We start from the raw sequence: 7693 nt of genomic DNA, 5'->3' as shown, positions 1-7693 counted from the left end.
GCTAATCACAACAACATCGATCATAGAAAAACTAAGCCCCTATACATGCCACTCACTTGAACAAGTTTAACATATACATGTCAATACTCCAAGGGTAAAGGCTCGATAGTGTGATGCTGCCTCCGACGATCTCCAACCCCGAGCTGACCTATCAAAACTAAAAAAATGGAAAGGGGGAGTAAGCTTTACACTTAGTAAGTCCATATGAAAATAATAAGCATTATAATAACATGTTTCCTTACGTAATACAACTATAATTAGGCTCTTATTCATATTCTGGTCAAGCTGTCTACTCAAGTCATAGTCAATAAATTATTTATAACTCGAGCTATGAAACTTTAAATTAATATTTGTTAATTTTCCCAAAAACTAGACTCATATATTTTCTTATCATAAAATTTTCAGAATTTTTTCTCCAGCCAATAAGTACAGTTTATTATTCAAATTCTCCCCTATTTTTCTGTTTGACAGCCTCAACCTTTCTTCACTAAAATTTATTTATCTCATAGTACGAGACTCAGATAATATTCTTGTCTCTTTATCCTGAAAGTAGACTCCTTAAGTATTTCATTCATATGAATTTTAACTCATAATTATTTTTGTACAATTTCTAGGTTGAGACATAGGAGTCTGGAATCACTCTGACTCTATCTCAAAAGAATTCAAATATCTCATGATACAGAATTCTTTTGCTTACACTGTTTCTTTTATGTGAAACTAGATTCATTAAGCTTTACTTGCAAATTTTATTAAGTCTTTAATTAAATTTCTACAATTTGTGGTGGATTTTCAATGTTGGACCAATGCTACTATACCAAATTTGTCTTAGTGCAACAAGGTAATAACCATCACAAATTTGTCATAGAAATTATTCTCATAAATAGCATTCATTCATTTGCATCATCATCATAAGTCCATTTCATTTCACATGTCAAACACATGTTCATGGGTCTCGAGTACTTACTTGTGCTATCATTTAGCACCACACTCGTCCAAACATGACAACTCACATGCATCATAATATTATCATATAACATACATTATGTATCATGGCAAGAGCCTTTTTTTTCATTTCTCATATTAATCTCGTTGAATTTCTCAGAATATCGATGGATATCCCATTCACCGTCAATTCATACAAGTGATCATTTTATATGCGCACTCTCGCAAACCTCACATCTTGCGGCAGGATCACCAGTCCAGGCTAAATCCTCCGAAATATAATCTCATGGAGCGGTGTCGAGATTACTAGTCCATGCTAAATCCTTTGTAAACAACAAGCACTCTCAATGAGCTCGGATCTAAATTACCAGTCCACGCTAAATTCAGACCCTAATCGGATTACCCGTCTTGGCTAAATCCTTAATGCACACATATTCTTCAGGAGGCTCGATCACTTAAGGAACACCCGTCCAGGCTAGATCCTTTCTATATTTGAGATCAACGGATTACCCATCCGGGCTAAATCTTTTCTGCAACACATGCAGGATCTCAAATCATGTAAGCCATGGTTTATCCATTGAATTTCCCTTTTTATTCAACCAAGATTTTTCTATTTGCATCAAGTATCTCATTATGCATAGCTGCTCATGCCATGTACATCCAATTCAACACATTTCCATGTTTATTTAGACATTAGTCCATAAGATAAATAAGGATTACATATAATTATAATTTGGCATTTGTTACAATAAATAATCTTCATATAAACTAAATAAATATCCATCACACAATGTTAACAAATCAATTTAAGTTCAAGTATGAACAATAATATTATTGCATTATCATTGACATATGAACTCACCTCGGTTTCGAGTACGACTATTTATTTCGAGTTTGTGCTTAACCTTGTTCAACCTCGTTCTAAGTCTGAATCTTGTTTTCCTTGATCTATAATATCACATTTAGCCTACTAATTAGTCACATTATTCATAGGGGTCCAAAAATCATATTTTTATAAATTTGCATTTTGACCCCTAAACTTTTGCATATTTGCACTTTTGCCCCACGGCTTGGAAATTAAAATTCAGTCTATTTTCTTATGTTTTATGACATGCTGATCATTTTTCATAACTATGACAGCTCCCAGTTTCCACTAAATCACCCATTTATGACCAATTTTACAACTTTTACAAAACGGTCCTTTCAAACGTTTTCATCGAAAACCTCTTAGTAAAAGTAATTTATTAAACATTCAACACTCATTTTCTAACATTATACATCAGCATATTACTCATGGGTAAATTTTTAAACATAAACCCTAGCTCAAAATAATGTAGAAATAGCTAGAACATGTTACCAAGATTTCAAAAATGTAAAGAACTTTAAAAACGGGGCTCCTGATCACTTACAAATGAGCTTGGAAGCTTGGCCAAACCCTAACCATGGCTGCTCTAGGTAATTTTGGCTGAAGCAAGAAGGGACACATTTGGGTTTTAAAATTTGTCTTTTAATGTATTTTACCCCTAAATGACCAAAATGCCCTTTTTGCCTTTCTTTGAAATTTTATCCATCCAAGGCCATTTTTGTCCAACAAGTTATAAAATGGTCTAATTACCATTTAAGGACTTCCCATTTAAAATTTCATAACAATTTGATACCTCTAACATGTAGAACTCAACTTTTGCACTTTTTACAATTTAGTCCTTTGACCAAATTGAGTGCCCAAACATCGAAATTTTTGAACGAAATTTTCACGAAATCATTATATAAAATCGTAGACCATAAAAATATAATAAAAATAATTTTTTTACGTCAGATTTGTGGTCCCAAAACCACTATTCCGACTAGGCCCTAGTTCGGGATGTTGCAAGAGTACTTGCTAGAGCTTACGCTATTCGCGCTCGCAAAAATGCGTCATCACCAGGTGTTATTACCGGTACATTCTCTCTTTATGATACTAATGTGATTGCTTTAATTGATCCTAGGCCGGCACATTCGTATATACGAATGAATTTGGTGTTTAATAAGAGTTTGCCTGTTGAGTCTACTGAGTTTGTGATCAAAGTATCGAACCCCTTAGGCAAGTATGTTCTAGTTGAAAAAGTATGCAAGAACTGTCCTTAAATGACTCGGGTCACTGTTTTCCAGCTAATTTGATGCTTTTTCCATTTGATGAGTTCGATGTGATTTTGGGTATGGACTGGTTGACTATGCATGATGCAGTTGTGAATTGTAGATGAAAGATTATCGAATTGAAATGTCAGAACGGTGAAATTATTCGGATTGAGTTTGATGATTTGAGTGAATTATCTACTATGATATCGTCTATGTTAGCTTAGAAATGTATGAAAAAGGGCTGTAATGCATATCTTGCATACGTACTAGATACAAAGCAGTCTGAATTAAAGATTGAATTTGTACCTATTGTTTATGAGTTTTCGGATGTATTTCAAGAAGAATTTCTGAGTTTGCCACCGATAAGAGAGGTTGAATTCACTATTGAATTGGTGCCGAAAGCTTCACCGATATCTATAGCTTCGTACAGAATGGCTCCAATAGAGTTGAAAGAGTTGAAAGCTCAGTTGCAAGAGTTAACAGATAAAGGTTTTATATGACTGAGTTTTTACCCTGGGGTGCGCCAGTATTGTTTGTTAAGAAGAAAGACAGGTCAATAAGAATGTCTATTGATTATCGTCAACTCAATAAAGTTACAATAAAGAACAAATATCCACTATCGAGAATAGATGATTTGTTTGATCAATTGAAAGGTGAAACGGTGTTTTTGAAGATTGATTTGAGATCGAGTTGTTATCAGTTGTGAGTTAAAGACTCATATGTACCTAAGACTACGTTCAGAACGATGTATGGACATTATGAATTCCTTGTTATGCCTTTCAGACTAACTAATGCTCCTGCTATTTTTATGGATTTGATGAATCGAATCTTTAGACTGTATTTAGACAGATTTGTTCATTGACGACATTCTGATCTATTCATGTAATGAGTCTGAGCATGCTGTATGCTAAATTTAGAAAATGTGAGTTTTGGCTCTGGAAAGTTGGATTTTTGGGACATATTGTATCAACGGATGGCATTTGAGTTGATCTGAGTAAGATTTCAGCAGTTATTGATTGGAAACCACTTAGAAATGTATCTGACGTTAGAAGTTTTCTGGGACTAGCTGGTTATTATGGACGCTTTGTCAAAAGGGTTCTTGATGATCGCTACACAGATGACTGGACTGCTACAAAAAGATGTAAAGTTTGAATGGTACTAAAAATGTCAACAAAGTTTCAATCAATTGAACACATTGTTAACCGAACCACCAGTGTTGGTTCAACCTGAGTCGGGTAAAGAATTTGTAATTTACAGTGATGCGTCATTAAACGACTTAGGTTGCGTATTGATGCTAGAAGGAAAAGTGATAGCCTATGCTTCCAGACAGTTGAAGCCGCATGAAAAGAATTATCCGAAGCATGATTTAGAGTTGGCTGCTATTGTTTTCACATTGAAAATTTGGCAACATCATTTGTACGGAGAAAAATGTCACATCTTTACTGGTCATAAAAGCTTAAAATATATTATGACTCAGAAAAATTTGAATTTGCGACAACAGAGATGGCTTGAGTTATTGAAAGATTATGAGTTAGTAATTGATTATCATCCTGGGAAAGCGAATGTAGTTGTTGATGCTTTGAGTAGAAAGTCATTATTCACTTTGCATGCGATGAATACACAGTTAGCTTTTTCTGATGATGGTTCAATTGTGACTGAGTTGAAAGTGAGACCGTTAATTCTTTAACAAATCGGTGAATCCCAAAAAGGTGATAAAGAATTGCAAGTTAAACGAGCTCAGTGTGAGTCGACTTCTGATTCAGAATTTCAAATTAGATCTGATGATTGTTTGATGTTTCAAGTAGAATTTGCATACCAAAAAATCCCATGCTTATTCAGAAGATTTTAAATGAAGCACATAGTGGTTGCTTATCTGTACATCCAGGAAGCACTAAAATGTATAACGATTTGAAAAAACTATATTGGTAGTCAGATATGAAATAAGACATTTCAGAGTTTGTGTCGAGATGTTTGATTTGTCAGCAAGTACCTTTGGGTTTGCTTTAGCCTATGATGATACTGGAGCGGAAATGGGACAGGGTGGCTATGGATTTTGTATTGGGATTATCCCTGTCTTCGAAGAAGAAAGATGTAATTTGGGTTATCGTAAATCGACTGACGAAATTCGTACATTTCAGTCCAATACGTACTGATTTTTCACTGATAGATTATCTGAATTGTACATTGCTGAGATAGTTAGATTGCACGGGGTGCCAGTTTCGATTATTTTGGATAGAGATCCGAGGTTCACATCATGATTTTGGAAGAAATTACAAGAAGCTCTAGGTACGAAGTTGAATTTCAGTACAACTTTTCATCTACAACCCGATGGAAAGTTTGAACGTATAATTCAAATTCTCGAAGATATGCTCCAATATTGAGTTTTATAGTTTGAAGGCAATTTGGAGAAATATTTGCCGCTGGTTGAATTCGCGTATAACAACAGTTTCCAATTGAGCATAAAGATGGCTCCATATGAAGCATTGTATGGTCGTAAATACCGAACTCCATTGTATTGGACTGAGTTGAGTGAGAAAAAGATTCATGGGGTTGATTTGATTCCAGAAATGGAAGAAAAGGTGAAACTAATTCGCGATTGTTTGATAGCAGCTTCAAATCGTCAGAAATTGTATGCGGATTTGAAACAAAAATATATTGAATTTCAGATCGGTGACAAAGTGTTTCTGAAAGTATCTCCATGGAAGAAAATCCTTTGATTTGGTCGTAAAGGTAAATTGAGTCCGCATTTCATCGGGCCGTATGAGATTATTGAACGAGTAGGGCCAGTGGCATATCGGCTAGCATTAGCTGTTGAGCTAGAGAAGATTCATAACGAATTTCATGTATTAATTTTGCGTCGATGTATATCGGATCCATCACATGTGATTTCACTGTCAGAGATCGAAATTCAACCCGATATGACGTAGAACAAAGAATCAATCAAAATTCTAGCCCAAGAGGTCAAAGAATTGAGAAATAAACGCATAGCTTTGGTAAAAGTACTTTTGAAATGACACAATATCGAAGAGGCTACATGGGAGCCCGAAGAAGCTATGAGAAAATAGTACCCTAACTTATTCACTGGTAAGATTTTCGGGGACGAAAATCCCTAAGCAGGGAGAGTTGTAACAGCCCATTTTTTGTCAAATCAGAATAGCAGTTTTAGAACCACAAATCCAAGGTTGAAAAAATAATTTTATTATTATTTTAATTTTTACAGTATGATAGAATGATTGTGTCAAAGTTTCACTTAAAAAATTTATCGTTTGAGTGTTTAATTTGATAAAAAGGACTAAATCGCGTAAAGTGTAAAATTAGTGTTTTAATAGCTAAAGGTATTTAATAGCTATAGAACATAAAATTAAAGGTCCTTAAGTGGTAATTAACCCATTTATGGGATAGTGGATGATAGTGGCATGGCATTGTTGAAATTTTGAATTAGTAATGAGGTTAAAAAGGTAAATGAGTAATTAAGTTATAATTTAATAAAAAAACATAAAATTTGATTCATTCATCTTAATTAGATGAATTTTTCAAGGAGAAATAGCCATTTTTTAAGCTAGGGTTCGGCCGAGCTCATTTGTGCAATTGGTGAGTGATTTTTGTCTCGTTTTTAATGATTTCTACGTTTTTGAGATCGTTGTAGCTTAATCTAGCTAGCCCAGGGACTATTTTACAAAACTGTTAAAGGTTTAGGGTTTTTTCATTAATTAATGTTAAGGTATTTTGATGTTTAATGGTAGAAAATGCATGCTTGTTGTTAGATAAACAATATTTGTAAAGTGATTTTTGACAAAATTGTCAATTAGGGGTTAAATTGTGAAATGTGTAAATATGGTGGTTAAATTATCAAATAAATGAAAATTATGGGCTGTTAGGGGCATTATGGTAATTCGGTTAGCATGGGTCTATTGTAAATTTCATTAATTTGTGATTTTAGGAAATAAGGACTAAATTGTAAAAAATGTGAAAGTTTCGGTGTAAATGTGTAAAATAGCCCTAATGTATATGTTGGATTGAATTAAATAAATAGTTGATTAAATGAGTTAATTTTGAATATATTTAGATCAAGAAAAATGGAATTCGGATCAGGATTGGGGAAAAACGAAAGTTATCGACTAATCGACTCGATTCACCGTTTTAATATATGAGGTAAGTTCGTATGAAATAAACACTATTATAATTAAAACTTTTAATGCTTTGATATTGCATAAATTGTATATACGGGACTACAGTCATGTTCGACAACAAATTAGCTATATGTGGCACTTAGTGTGCGAGATTGAGATAGCTTCGGCCATATATGGCACTTAGTGTGCGAGATCGAGATAGCTTCAGCTATATATGGCACTTAGTGTGCGAGATCGAGATAGCTTCAGCTATATATGGCACTTAGTGTGCGAGCTTGAGATAGCTTCGGCTATAAATGGCACTTAGTGTGCGATTTGAGATAGCTTTAGCTATGAGCAGCACTTTGTGTGTAAAATATCGAGTATTCAATTGTATTCCAAATATGTATGAGCTTAATATGGATTGGTACATGTATGTACATGCATAGTATGAGGTTTAAATTAAAGAAGTTAAGAAGTTTGCATATAAGAGTATGAATAAGCATGTGAAAGGTTTGTTAGTAATC

Source organism: Gossypium hirsutum, chromosome A13 (genome assembly GCF_007990345.1).
Source record: "Gossypium hirsutum isolate 1008001.06 chromosome A13, Gossypium_hirsutum_v2.1, whole genome shotgun sequence".
Lineage (NCBI taxonomy): Eukaryota > Viridiplantae > Streptophyta > Magnoliopsida > Malvales > Malvaceae > Gossypium > Gossypium hirsutum.
Note: the sequence above shows the minus strand (reverse complement) of the source record.